The sequence below is a fragment of the Anarrhichthys ocellatus genome, unplaced genomic scaffold (assembly GCF_004355925.1).
Source record: "Anarrhichthys ocellatus isolate YVR2014 unplaced genomic scaffold, GSC_Weel_1.0 scaffold8, whole genome shotgun sequence".
NCBI classification, from domain to species: domain Eukaryota; kingdom Metazoa; phylum Chordata; class Actinopteri; order Perciformes; family Anarhichadidae; genus Anarrhichthys; species Anarrhichthys ocellatus.
In genome coordinates, this window is record NW_022280038.1 from 6936227 (window position 1) to 6952398 (window position 16172).

Consider the following 16172-nt stretch of genomic DNA (forward strand, 5'->3'; position numbering starts at 1 on the left):
CGAGTGAGATGGCAGGTGGCTTTAGATGGCATGAGTGTAGAGTCAGCAATGTTTTCCTAGGGACTCCTCACTGCAGTGACCTAATGCAGGCTGGCATGTAGGCTGGGTTTACCTGACTGGGCAGGGATTCAAGGGATGTGAACATTGTGGAGAGTGGATCCAGCTGATCATTTTCAAGACAAGCGTTTTTTGGGGGTATGTTTATGCCTGCTTTTGAATAATAACGCCCATATTATTAACAAACTGTAGTGTTAACTAATTAAACTATTAATTATTAATTATTAATTAAATTAATAAAAGTTCAAAAAGCAAAATTGCAATATATCCGTCTCCCAAACACCAGAATATATTGTCCAATATTAAGGATTCTGCTTTATGTCCATGGTGGGTGCAACATGTCCATCACATGAAAACATAAATGTTTTTTAACCTTGATTTTCAATTTGCTACATTTGGTACACATCCGAGATCGTCTGGCGTTTTGTTTCAGTTGTAAGCAGGAACTTACACACAATACATAATGCACAAGTATTGTGTCTGTCTTACACTTCAACTGCTGACATATATTGTGCAGTCAGAATCAGAAACTTAAAAAAGGTATTTTTAAAATGAAAGACTCTTTCGTAACAATGCGTAAAAAACAGGACAGGACGTGTCAGACTGTACTTAACACATATATAATCTGCTGTTTGAGGTGAAGTCTGATTCAGTGGAAACTCTCCATTGATGGCTCTGACCAACACATTGTGTGGTGGCCCCGCTCTGGTCTCACTTAGTTTAATCATGGTGCCTGTCCGTGCTGCTTAATTACCAGGACCAGCGTGGTGCCCACAAGGTGCCCGAGGTGAAACCGGCATGGAGCGGTGGTCGACAGCCAGGCACAGGGATTTTGGCCATGACGCTTTCTCTGTTTCATTCCAAAGTCTTTGTTTATGTAAAAACAGTAGTGAGCCCTTTACCCCTAGATAACTCCCTGCTGGGAGGATAGAGATACACACACACACACACAGCCTGGGAACGGGCTCTGGGCCAGGGCCAGCTCAGTCCAGGGATAAAGAGATTGAGGCACAGAGACAAGAGGCTTGACTACAAACCATTTAACCTTTGCCAGAAGGTCTGCACTTGTTTGCTCTGAATTTGAATACCGGGGAATAAAAGTGTGTATGCAATGAAGCAACAAATATTCACAATATCATTCAGAATGGAAGAGGAGGGCTGCAAAAATGAAACTATTCAAAGTTATTCAAACAGTAGAAATGAGATGAGATGAAATGACAATCGCCAGTTAGGTGGCGAGAGCTGATGCTGCTCCCTATTGAGAAGAAAGGGTTGAAATTGAGACATTTTTGCACTCTCAAATTATAACTGCTATATTTTTTAACCCTCACTTTAATGAAACTATGTTTGTTCAGTTATGGTGTACAGTTGTGGTGTACAGTGCCAAGGCAGCTTCAAAACGGTTCAAGACAGGCTTCACATCAGACAATTTCCCTTCTTCTCCACTCAGTCAGTGAACAATCGTTTTGTGTTAAAGAAGACATTGTTAACTTGCTTTTTAAAATGTATTTCCAGCCATACTTCCTGACGAGCACAATGGGTGTCAGGAATCATCGGACGGACACATTCAAAGCCGTTACTGCTTAAAGCAGAGGGGACGCATTCAGCACCTTGGACAGTGCCCCAGTGCAGAAAGGGTGCACTAGTTTCTCCTGGTCCACTTCATCTAAAGAACCAACAAATTATTGTTTAACTGTTTTCTATACTTTCTAACTTCCGTTTATGTTGCATGTCAGAATCATTGGTATGGAAGCAGGTGTTCTGCTTATGGCACCAGCTGCAAAACATGTGCTCAGCAAGTCTTAAGGGAATTGTGCAACACTGATTTTCTGATGGATTATTAATTGTATTAGCAAGAGAATACAACAATTGTCAATAACTTCCTCTCTGGTAAAGGCTCAATACCAGAAAGTGGGATGGACTGATTGGTATTGAGAAGTGTTTGTGGATATTACTGTGTTTAACACACTAAAAACATGTCTCCCATTAACTTAATGCCACCAAAAAGAATTGTGTAAGTTTGATAGCTATCCACACCATATTTTCAACATATTGTTGGTGTGATAGATAATTACACAGTTAATTGATTGATTGATTTTCTCTTTGGGATAAGAACAAGCATATGGCCAAATATTTTTCCAATTTCCTCACAATAAGTATCTTGTCTAGGAAGAGGGCCATTTCCACTTATTTATTAAAGGTCTATTTTATTCACTGCAGTCATATCTGTATTAGGCATATCACTGTCCAATAAAACTTCCTTGTTTCTGGGTCAGTACTGAGAACCAGAGTTAAATTACTGTAGACGTGGTTCATTTATACAGCAGGTTTTTAAATGAGTCGGTAAATGCTGCATTGAGGTCAGAGACAAACAGAAGTGTCTGCTCGCCAACATCACAGTTTGAATAATGAGTGACGTGACCACAATGAACTGAACAAAATAGATATTGACTGTGCGGAAACGTATGCTTAAAGACGAATCATAATTTTCAGAAAGCTGCATTATTTGGTTCTGTCAGGTGAACAGCTTTTAACATTGTGATTTCTGAATTACCGATACGCCAGCCTCCCTTTTGCTAGAAAAGTACGTATGAGCCTTTAGTGAGAGATGAATCTCTGTCCAGCTCTTTAACATGCATCCATGCATTACAAATTATATCAGCAGGTAGAGTTTCATTTACAAGTTCCACAGGCCGTAATAATTCAGTTCAATTTCTCTTTAACTCAACATGTGAATGATGATGAGAGAGATCCACAATTTGTTTTCTGCTCACTGGTGGCAGTTGTCACTAATTGATGTAAACGCACTCAAGCCTCGGCTTTCGGTTTCTAATAAAGAACAACATACTCCATCTCATTACTGCTGAGCATTTACATTAAAGCATACATGTATCATAAAAGGAGTGAGTCAGCGAGCAGTGGAAGGTGTTTACATGTATCATAAAAAGAGTGAGTCAGCGAGCAGTGGAAGGTGTTTTAGGGGGGTTTGAAGTTTGCTGATGTTTCCCAATCTAGTTAAACTCACTAAGGGACAGAACCATATTTTTAAAGACCTGTTAGGTACATTAGTATAGTATATCTACTACTGTCCACAGTGTGACTTATTGTTGAGTCACACGTGGTATCACAGCAGTTGGAAGATACGTAAATATATTGTATTAGGTCATAATATTTATGACCTATGGGTCTTCAAAAACAGTCAAATCTATGAAACTATAGAAATAAATACATTTTGTCATTTTTACATTATTGTTGCAGGTGGTCTAGCTACTCCATATATGTATTAGCTTGCTTAAACACCATCTTTTTATAGCTCACTTCTATCTGGTTTTAAACTTCTGGTTTCCAATTTGAAAGTGGAACTCTTGTCTTGACAGTACTGCGTACCTGCCCCCCCTTTCTTCACCTCCTCATCTCCCGCCACGTTACACTACACCCAGCTAATCTGGGGCCGACACTTCGGTCTCTCTAGTCCTCTAACAGCACCGTGTTTGATACCTCAGGGATATGCAGCACAACTCGACCTCCCGTACTTCTCAGACATGACAAAGCTAGTCCATGTGGCCTCCAGTCTACCCCCTAATCTGCCTATATAATTACAAATACCTCTCCTCTCAGACGCCGCAGCAGTCTACCAGCCAATGCACTTAAAGCTGGAGGTGGTTGGTGGCAGAAACCCGATCAGGAGACCTCTCAGTGTTTTCCTATCAGAGACTAAAGACTTGAACAGTGCAGGGTCACACACACATACACAACAGTACATTCTCTCTCCCAGATAGATTCAGATAGACAAACACAATTCTAACAACCAAACAAAGGATGAAGAAGGAGTTAAAATAATGAATAATTCTATTCAACAGCACACCGACAGTTTTGATGATTGTCGCCAGTGCTGATTGACCGATAAATTCATGCAAATCAAAACCTTTTTCTGGCTACCATTTAAATTGCTGTTTATCTCTCCCACTGGGATGGAGTGATAGGAGGAGGGTTCCCAATCACCCACCCATCCATGCTTGAAGCCTCTGGAGGGAAGAGAAAAAGAGGGGGAGGCTTAAGTAAACAGAAGAGAACAAATGAGCTCTGTGACGGCTCAGCAAGCACCGCCTCCCTCCTTGCCTGTCTGAATGCCCGTCCTTTGTTGATGGCTGAATAGGGGGCTAAATATCCCTTGAAATCAGAGCCAGAGCCTCACTCTGGATGCTATATTCTGAGGCTAAAGCCATTCATATGCAAATAGTAACTGGGTTAGGATTGGTTCTACCCCGATGGTTGGTGTGCTATAATGGACATCACATTTGGGGTCAGAGGATCAGTAATGGGGCAATATTTGGGCTTCTATCTGGCTTTTGGAGTCTTTGGGTTTTCAGCGCTGTGTGCTTATTCACGCTGCTTTGACAAGATCTCTGTTTTTTTTTTAGATATTTTTTTCAAGCGAGGACACCAGATGGTGTTCCATGAACTGGTGTTTAGCATGGCACAAAGAGAGGTTTGGGGTGAGAGCAATGTTTAGTTACAATTCATTGAAGGATTAGTGTGTGTGTGTGTGTGTGTGTGTGTGTGTGTGTGTGTGTTTGATGAGGACACATCTATGTGTGTGGGGCTTGGCAACCCATTCATTAGGACCTAAATCACCAACTAATACCCTCTGAATTCCCTAAATGGGTTTGGTCCCAGCACAAGCGCACAATCTGTGGTGACTTTGGTCTTGACATTGTTAAAAGCCAGCAGTCCTTTACACTGAACACACGCATACGCTTAAATACACCCTCTCAATAGTTGGAATTACACCTACTGTACCACCTTTTTCTGAAGCCATTTTCACTCCGAGGTGACTCCCATCCAAGCCAGCTTTTTCAGGTGGTTTTCATGAAGTTGTCTGGCAACATGACCATGGCAATGAGCCATCACAGAGAGATCAACATTTCTGCTGCACAACACAACTATATCTGGTAAAACCTGTCATCATTTTGGGGAAATTCTCTTTTTTCTTTCCACACTGCAACCCAATACTAGTGATTTCAGATTCATCAGCTCTGAAAATGAAAGGAAAAGCACCATTTTTGGGTGTGATAAAAACCATCTGCCTGCTTGTGTGTTGGCACAAGGCCAAACAAGAGAAGAACAATGTCTTAGCCTTCTCAAAGTCTTCAAAAAGCATGAAAAGTAGCAAACAATACCAAAACTTTAGGCAGTCAACTCAGATCCAACCCCTACAGTCACTGCGACACACATCTAACACACCTTTTGACTATGCCACTGTACTTAAGCTGCTCTGCTGGCTGTGCTGCTACACTGCTTACCTGAAAGCTATGCTGACACTTGCTGCTGCTCTCATAACATTTCAAAAGCCCCGCCTCCACCCTAGCATTCACCTATAGGGAAAACATTATGATCCCTCCACCATCCATGCTGGGCTGAACATGGTGCTTCTTTGTGGGGAGTGAAGAAGTCAAAGCGTAGGAAGCAGCATGTGACTTAGTACCATAGAACATTTTATTTGTGCGCCTATCATCCTCTATACAAATACGAATATGAATTGCATATTTATGAATACATTTTAAAAGACATCAGTCCTTACATGTGTTTAACTTAAGGTTAAAATCGTATGTAAATGTGTGCCGCCAAATATCACTGCTGGACATATTCTACATTTACATAATAATCTATTCTACTTGAGTTGTCTGAGTTAATTGATTTCATCCACTACTTAGACACACGCTGCAAACTGTCCACTAATGTCTTTCTTTAGTTCATGGAGTATGTTCTGGAAGGATAATTCTGCCCAAGCAAAAAGTCATTATCGTGCAATAAAGAATTGTCAGCACAGTGTGAACTAACATCTCTTGAGCTGCAGTTGCAAATGTTATAAAAGCAACTCATCCGTCACACAGAGAATAATGAATAAAACAGGAAGAAATGGATTAAAAATGATGTCTAACATCAAGCCAAAGATCATCAATTCAGCTGTCTCAGAAAGAAGAGAAGACAAAAACATGTTTTTTTTCATACACTGCATTAAAATTGCAGCAATCTGTCACCGCAAGGTTTTTTGTAAATGGATAGACGTATAATATCTTCAGATTGGTTGTAGTCATGGGGAAAAGAAGACCCTTAAAATGTTCTGCAGCCTTGAAGAATCCTTGACTGACACTCAACAGTTTACTTAAGAGCAGCCGGAACATTAGCTTTTGTCTGTGGCAGAAATGAGGGCAATTACTTGTGCCTCTTATGGCGCTCACTGCCATCTGTGATCTCGTTGTGGAGAAGCTGAAAGGAAAATACAAGGGGTTGCTTAAGTACATCTGCACTCTGTCAAGATATCAAGCAGAGAGTTTTTTGGTTTGGTCAGGGTAGAATAACAGGGGTCATTGGGTGTTCCTCACCTGAGACACATAGACACTCATCTCACTGTAATGTACTTTCTGAGGCTTTGATTGAAAGCTTTTCCATAATCTTGCGTTGTCTAACTGTAATGGACGAGGCTGCAACAGAATGTTTTTAGATTTTTACGTCGATTGAAACGGGAACTGTTTCTCAACCTTTCCTCTGTGTATGTAGAATATCTGCAGCATGTATTGAATCATGGCTGGACTGGGAAGTGTCTTGACAACAGAAAGGTTGACTTATTAGAAAGCCAATTATTTGATTCATAGCTGTGGAATTCATAGGGAAAGATTGAGAGGTTTCAAAGAGTTAGGTATGATATCATATTGGGCCTCTGCTCTGCTCCTCAAAAAATTCTTGCGAGCCTTGTACCTACCAACAAACCAACCATTTCTTCAAAAATATTGTGATCTTAAAAAATACCTTGTAATAAGATATGTTTTCTTGTGCAGCACAATAACTCCAGTAGAAATTACCAAGTCTCCCTTTGTTATTGTGAGGACTCGATTCTAGTGGCATAATTATTCTTAATAATTACAATAATTTTCCATTGTATAGATGTCTTAACAGTTTGTGTGTGTGAGTGTGTGATCATCATGCTCTCAGATTGTGAATAATTACTGTAATACCAGATGCACATAACATTTATATATAAAACATCTCAGGTTGTTGCTATTTCTTATGCATCTTCTCAATTAGAGCTGAGTGGCAGATTTGAATTTATTTGCATTTTGAGTGGAGGAAAAAGGGGCTCCGAGATAAATATGTGTTAACATAAGACGACAGCAGACTCTTTCACACAACACACACAATTTACTGTTGAATGGAATTCAATTTGTTCTGTGATTTAACTGCATACACGCTGACGTTACATGCACACTATAAATACTAAGTGGATCTATGTTACAAAGAATATTCAGTGTCAGGGTTGCTGTTATACCCATTACTATAACATAGTGACGACCTACTTCACAAAGAGCACAAACAAGCCATATGTTTACCACTGGTTGGACGGATGGTTCAAATGAAGGGAAAGCTGTTTTTACTGTAACATCAGTGCATGAAATGTAAATTGTTTAAAGATCTTACATGTATGCTGTATGGCTCATTAGTATGTATACATTTATGAGTTTTAAGGGAGTTGCACTGTTTATCTCACTAATTAAACTGTTGTGTCATATGAGCAAATCTAATCTCTCATCCAAGCACGGCAGCTGTAATGAATAAGCATCTATATGCTTAGCAGTCTCTTTTTGAATAATTAATTTCTATGAATCCATTTTATCTGGTGCACTACATGCTCTGTACTGTTTTTAACGAGGCCCGTCGGGTCTAATGAAGGAAATCTTAATGCTACAGCATAATATTTTAGACTGTAGTGTACTTTCAACTTTGTGGCCACAGTTAAGAGAAGACCACCTGCTCTCTCAACATGGGAATGCCCTCGTTCACAACATTACATTTACATTTACAAAGCCAGCTTCATTAAGAAATGTCTGTAGTAAATATTGGAAACGCAAGGCTATTAGAAAGCCAATTATTTGATTCATAGCTGTGGAATTCATAGGGAAAGGCTGAGAGGTTTGTCAAGTGATTTGTGTGTGTTGAGTATTTGAACCCGAACACACATACATGATTGCTGTCTTTTGACACACACACACACACACTCACACACAGAAAACCTCTTTTTCACTCTTCCTGAGGACAAAAGCTGTGCAGTGAGGTGAGACTGCAAGAGGAAAAGCATTTATCCTGGAGGAGTAGTGCTGATGACCCTCCCTGCTGGCTCTCTTTCTCCCTCAGGGATAACACAGGAAGCTTTTGTGTCAGCTGGACGGATCCGAGGAGGGAGGGAGGGAGGGAGGGGGGGGGGGGGGGGGGGGATGAGGGTTTGCCGGGTTAGCGGCGGGCGGACTGCTGTCACACCACACACAGCTTTTTCAGGACACAGGCTGTACTTTTGACATGTGTCTACTGACATTACCCATGATGCCGCCCCACCTCCCCCTCTCCCCTGGCTAGGGTTGTCTCCTGGCCTCACAGGGGTAATGATGTGTGAGACAGGTCGAGAGAGGGAGAGGGAAAATGCTGTGTCTGTGTGACAGAGAGAGAAACTCGGACAGAGAAAAAGGGCAGATAGAGAGAGAAGAAGAGCTTTCGCTTCGGCAGCTTTTGCCACAACTATCGTCTGATTTTAGTGATTACAAATGTGCTAATGCCCAGATTCCTCTGAGAAGAATTATGTCTGTATGCGTGACTCTTTTCAGGATTATTTCCCCTCACATCTCCTTGATTTTTAACACGGACTGAAGGCATCCATGTTTTTTGCTTTTGCGGACACTTCCATAATACTGTGCATCAACAGCAATTAATCTGAGCTGTGTCGTAATTACAACTCGGAAACTTGTAATTGCAGTAACTTTAATACAACGTGAATGCAGCGTCACTCAAGCTCTTTCCTGGTTTGTGTTGATCTCTGCTTAGGCTGTGCCTTGTCACTGATTCTGATTATCACGGGCAGTACCTTGAGGCATAGGCGAGTAGTGTCCAGTCTGTGTTCAGGATTGCATCTCTCCTTTTCGACAGTATATCTGCTGGCTAATCGGACTGTAATTGCAGCATGAGCTTTGGTGGTTTACAGAAACATTGGATGAAGGTCAGAAACTTTGAGGAACAGAGTGCTTCTCCTTTGTGTCAAAAGCCTCCAGCTGTGGTTGCTCAAGCATCTAATCAGGACGTCTCTCGGTTGTCTCCCTGTGGAGGCATTCAGGGCACGTCCAACATGTCTGCGTCTGGGTTTACATGTGTAGTTGTGTGTATGTGTACACAAACACACCTTTCAGTCACGGGAGATCTCCAAGCGAATGCTAACTTGAAGCTCAAAATACAAAACCTCAACTGAGAGTTTGTCTTTTATCTGATGAAAATTCTTTAGAAGTGTTGTGTCTGTGTTCTTTATAGCTCATCAGTAGTGAGTAACTACAATAGTCGTGTGTCTGAGTATATTTCTACTGATTCACACCATCATGTATTTGTAGATCGTGTTGGATAGATGTTTTTTATTACTATGACTAATTGAAAATAGATATAGATACTCCATCCAGACATTTACAAAACATACCAGTATTAATCACCAGTGACAGAGTTGGCTGATTATTTGATTAAATACAGTTTTCTTAAAATAAACAGTGTTTTGTTTTTTTCACCACTGCTTTAAGCCTGTGTTGTTGGTTGGAGCCTCCCTCCTCCTCTCTGCTGCCACACTGAATGGGCAGTTTCCCCTTTCGCCTCTCGCTTTGCATAAAGCCCATAGAAATCCCAGGAACAGGCTCACACTCATTTGCCTGTCACATTAACTTGGCCCCTTACTTTCCTCTGGCTCTTTTAACCACTGTGACCCTCCCAAACAAATGACCTGTTCATACAGCACAAAGCCCTGTCAGGCTTCCGGCTTCATTTCACCTCTCCCTTTCCTCGATGACCTCTTTTAACCTTCCCTTCCGCTTCTTTTTTCCGCCATTGTTTTCTTTTCGAAGTTACTTTATTTTAGAAGTACTTAACTTAAAACTTAAACATTTTGATATAAGAAACTTCCTTCAAATTCAAGGCCTGTGTCTTTAGTTTAAACACAAAAAATATCTCATTCATATCAAAAACAATTATCATCATTTATTTTTTATTTGTTAAATCTTCTGTCTCACTTTTTACAAAATAAGACAACAATGCTACAATATACTACAACTTTGTTTGACATTTTAATGGAATACTATTTCGTGACTTCTCATGAGATACTATGTCTGACGTGTTGATGACATACTATACTATAAATGTTTTATGACATTTATCAACAAAATGTACAAATGTTAGTTTTTTGACATTTTAATGGCACATTAAGCAAATAGAACTATACTATGACTTTCACATTTGTATGAAATACTATAATATAACTGTTAATCTCTTTATGTCATGCTATTCTGTGACATTTTATGCCATACAGTATATTATGACTATTTAATATCAACTATAGTATGATTTTTTTTAATGACAATAAAGACTTTTTGACGTACTATACTATGTATTTTGCAAATCGTATCTAACCTACACTTGGAAGTGGTTTGAAATGCAATTCCAATCGGATTTCATCAGACGTGTTTCAGTCCGGCCGCTCAAATTGTATTTCAAAGTGTAAAAGTGCCGAGCAGAACCCATGCTGCTATAGCAGAGCGCTGTGGAGGACAACAGTCTATGGACAGACACATACTGTATATAAATAGTCTGCTGGCACTTTCTGCTGGTTCCCAGTTTCTACACCTTTTATACCCCAAACGATTGCAATCCTAATGTAGGCCAAACATCTGAGGATGTATTTTATTTTTATCTTGAAAATGTTTCTTTTTATAATTTATTACATTTACAATGAGAAATTTGGATATTTTAAGTGTTCTGACCAAAAATATGTCAGCAAACAATTACACAGTGACACAAACATTGAAGTTGTGTTTTAGGACACATGATGAATGTAAAGTCTCACTATATCTGGATTGGTATCTGCTGTGGTATACGTAAATGGTGAGATTGATGACAGTGGTGAGTCTCAAGAATACAGTCAGAGTAGCTGGAAAACCAGCAGAAAATCATATCATGTTTATATCATGATGTTCACAGTATACAGAGTAAATCTATTTGGAGTTATTATAAAACCTATTCTGTCTTGGAACTCAGTCTAAGTTGCATGGGAAAGATATGTAAACCATCACATGAATATGTGAGATTGACAGTATTTTGTGTTTGACTCGACTGAACATCTGAGTTTCTCTTAAGTGGCACTTCTGATCTGTGATCCTAATTATCTCCGAGGACCTCGTTACAGCTCCAGTTGATGGAGAAGGAAGGGAAGGAAGTTTATAATTATGTTCAATTAGTGCTCCTTCACATTTTATCTGAGCCTTTCTACTGTGCTAATGACTTATTTGTACCAATTATTTGCTTTGCTAAGCTTGTTAACCCCTGTGTTCACCTTGGCAGTTAAAGAGATTGCTGTGAGGAGTGTTTCACAATTTCCCTTTTTACAGCGCCCACGAAATGCACAAGTCATTTTTTTTGTTGTTACTTTGTGTCTGTGAGCCATTTATCTGCTCTCTTTCACTTATTAGTGTCTGTATATCACAAGATGCATTTTAAACTATTTAACTATACTCCAGACCTCAATACTCAACATCCTGTCTGTTGAGACACCAGATTGGGCCGATGCAGGTTATTCCCTCATAACTTTGCCTCGATATAAAGTTCCCAAATCTTCTTTATGACGCATCAATGCACATATAGTCTACACAATAGAATGAAATGTATTTAAATGCTGCTTTTGTGCTTTTACAGTAATGTTCTTCCATATAGGGTGCTGTTAGCGTGCTACAGGAAGCCTCCTCCGCCGTTTTATTTTTGTTTTTTCAGCTGAATCCTTTCAAATCCCCCTTCAGTACCTCCCGGACAAATCATTTTGAGTTTAGGTATTGTTCTCACCAATCTGTGTGATCAAAGAACAAGGGGAAGGCTTTTATAAGTGTAAAAGCATTGAATTATACATAACTATGAAAACTCAACACACTCACACAAAGCCCTTCTCTAATTTGAGTCCCTGATTCTGAGTGGGCTCTCGTGTGCGTCAGAGACTGATGAAAGCTTCTCATTTTCAAGACGGGTCAGAAGATGGAGCGAGGCCTGAATGCTATCAAAGGGACCGACATGACCTCTGGGAGCAGAAGCACCAGTGCTGTCTGCCTCTCTACAAGCTCCCTTTAATCTCACACCGCTCTCCACAAGCACTTGGTTATCTAGTGAGTGAAAGAGAAAGAAAAAGAGCTTCTCATTTTTTATCTCTTTAAAAGAAAAAATATTGCGCCCTCATACACTCCTCTCCGTTTTTCTGAGGATGAAGGAAAGGAGTCAGTAGAAGATGGAAACATAAAAGGTCTGTCTCGATGGGAAAAAAAAGGGAGAGAAAGGGCTCATCATTTTGCCCTGCTTTTCTTCTCGCGGTGCTATGAAAGAGAGATGAAATCAGACGGCTGTCAGGTAAAAGGAGAGTAAAACATTTGCCTCGCTGCTGAAATGGACCGAGAGGAGTATGGTAGAGAGCCTGCATTACTTCTCCTTCACAGCAAAAGCTCTCGACTGTCAAGAGAACAAAAAACATCTTCCATCAGGATTTCTACAGGCCGAGTCTGTGGTTGGAAGCGTTTTACTGCAGCACAGTCAGCTTTCAGCAGATGAGAAGAGAAAATGTTTTTTTATAAATTGGGTGTAAAAGCTCTTTGACAATGAAACATGTTTTTTGGTAATATCTCAAATTTAGGCAAATATCTTGACAATCGGTGTATCTTTTTTCATGTCAAGGTTGGATGTAAGCCACTGTCTTTCCTGAACTTCAACCTCCCTAAATTGAACCACATGTGACACAAAGCTTGATTCACCTTGTTTTGACTTGTATGCATGCTTAGCTCAGCCGTATGTCCAGAGCAGATATAAGAAATCTCCCCATATTGCATCTCTAACTACCGCGTCTCCCCACCTCTCTCTCACAGCCTTACAGCCAGCACCCCCACACGAGTGAAAATGAATGCTCTCCCCACCTGTGGGGGGAAAGGAAGACGCAGAAGAAATTGCGGTGAGTCTGTAACACAGACACTCACATTAATAGTATATATATCATGGGTAATCTATGGAAGCCTGTGCTTGGCAAAATACACAACAGAAAAAGCCAAAAGTTTAAATATCACCTGCTGGTCATTATTGGGATGCTTTTAATTTTATCCCCAAATCCTATTTCACAATCATCACTGATATCAGCACAAAGCCACAAATTCCCAAAGTAGTTTTTCTGAGGGGTGTGTGTGTGTGTGTGTGTGGGAGTGTGAGGAATGGGAGTGCTACTGAATGTGTCTCTACTGGTTCTGTGATTCAAGTGTGGCAGCAGTGTGTGTGCGTGCGTGTCTGTGTATGTGTGGTTTGGCAAACCACTCAGATCCTTAGCTGTGTCTCATCCCTCCCACCATTGCTCTCGTCAGCAGGCCTGAAACCACAAACCATCCCATCTGGAGACAAAGCCATTAACTCACACCTTTTTACTTCAGTTTGAAGATCTCCCCTTTCATACCAGTGTGAGCGGTGACCAATATATTAGTCTGTGTTAGAACCACGACATTTAACAGTTCCCATTACCAGAAATGACACCTACAATAAATACTTGATTTCTCTCAGCGGTGGCAGTTGGTCCCTCATTTTAACAAGTGAATTTACAGGCTAAACACCAAACTAGAGTTTTCATGGGTTGGATACAGTACTGAGGAATGCATTGTTTCAATCGACTACATTTACCATAAACACTGATCTGACATGCACATAAAGTAAAGGATCTGAATACTTCTTCCACCGCTGGTTGGCAGTGAAGATGCTAGCTGATTAGCTTTTTGCATTAAGTGTTATCACATGAACTTCAAAAAGTACAGTCCCTGACAAAAGTCTTGTCGCTTGGGTACAAGTTGACCTTAAGTGCCCCTCAAATATATTTGTAATCAAATTTTTTTTACAAGAAATGGCTAATTTCAATCCCAACAGCTTTTGAAATAATGTTTTGGTGCCAAACGAAACTGCTGAAAAGCATTCTAACGTTCACAGCTTGGTAAAGCCCACTGAGTCAGTTTTTTCAAAGACAAAAGTCTTGCCGCCTTGTCATATGATGCACCCAATCCTAGATTACAGCCTCACCTGTGATCAATTATTGATCAATCAATTAGTGGGTGTGTATAAAAAGAACCCCAGCACACCAGACCTTCACATCAACTGCAACTTGACCTCTGACAACATGCCTAAGATTCACCCTGAGACCAAAGCATTGATTATCAAGAGGCTGAAGACCAGATCCACTGCTGAGGTGGCTGACACCTTCAATGCGTCTCAGCGTCAAGTACAAAGAATACGAAAAAGATTTGAAGAGACTGGAGATGTTTTTGACAAGCCCAGGTCCGACAGACCCCGCAAGACAACTGCTCGGGAGGACCGTTTGTTGGCTCGAAAATCCAAGGCCAGCCCCTTTTCCACTGCAGCAGAGCTCCACCAGGCCTGGTCACCTCAAGTCCCCGTGTCAACCAGGACAGTTTGTAGAATTCTGTCTCAAAATGGCGTCCATGGTCGAATCAGTGCCCAGAAACCAGCACTAAACAAAAGGCAATTAAAAAAGCGTGTGGCATTTGCCAAGGCCCACAGCCTGCTAAAAGGATGGACGCTGGAAAAGTGGCAGAAGGTGGATTTCTCAGATGAATCTTCGGTTGAATTACATCACAGCCGCCGCAAATACTGCAGGAGACCTACTGGAGCCCGCATGGATCCGAGATTCACCCAGAAAACAGTTAAGTTTGGTGGCGGAAAAATCATGGTCTGGGGTTACATCCAGTATGGGGGTGTGCGAGAGATTTGCAGGGTGGAAGGCAATATCAATAGCCTAAAATATCAACAAGTATTAGCTACCTCTTACATTCCCAACCATAAAAGGGGTCAAATTTTGCAGCAGGATGGTGCTCCATCGCATACTTCCATCTCTACATCAAAGTTCCTCAAGGCGAAGAAGATCAAGGTGCTCCAGGACTGGCCAGCCCAGTCACCAGACATGAACATCATTGAGCATGTCTGGGGTAGAATGAAAGAGGAAGCATGGACGACGAAACCAAAGAATCTCGATGAATTCTGGGAGGCATGCAAGACTGCTTTCTTTGCTATTCCTGATGACTTCATCAATAAATTGTATGAATCATTGTCGAACCGCATGGATGCAGTCCTTCAAGCTCATGGAAGTCATACAAGATATTAAATATGGATCTCACAGCACCACTACTTAATTCACTGATGTTATGCAACATATTTTTGTATTTGAAGTAAATTATTTGTTCAATTTTCACATTACTCTCTGTAGGCGACAAAACTTTTGTCTTGCCAAAATCTGACCTGTGTTCATTAAATGATCAATCTTTCTTCAGTGAAGCAAATTTATTTTAGTATATTAAACATAATTTGGGAGGGTTTTAGCTTTCATATGAGCCATTTCTAAAACCAATGGATTAATTAAAAGTCAGGTTATAAGCTGTTTCTACAAAATGGATAAGTGACAAGACATTTGTCAGGGACTGTACATGTTTTCTGAGCTAATGTGTTTATTTTGAGTCTAAATCAAGTTTTAATTAATTTTATCCGGATACTGTTTTCCTCTTAACACGGAACTATTAGTTGCCAAAGCCCCAAAATGCTCCGGGTGTTACGATTTTCCAATTGGGTTCATATCTTGTATTTTCTTTTGTTTGGGGTGGCGGGTGGATAAGAAAAACCAGACCCGTTTCAGAAACATTACACCACTACAACATCCTACAGAGGACATGATCTCAGTGTCCTGCACGGTGATGAAACGCAGTCAGACTCGGGTCAATCACAAGGAAATGGGCCATTCTACAAAAACTGTTTTATTGATTTATTAACAACTGTACATTTCTTTTCAGTGCTGACAGCATTTGCTACATACTTTGGTGTGATTCAGAGGGCCAGCGATTATCGCTCCTTTAGATTTTTTTTTGTGGGAAATGCTGACAGGATCAGGAGCACAGTGTACAACCAGAACTATTCACCGTTTCTTACCGTCGACGTGGGAGACCGGACTTATTCATTTGTGTTTACATTTAAGTGCT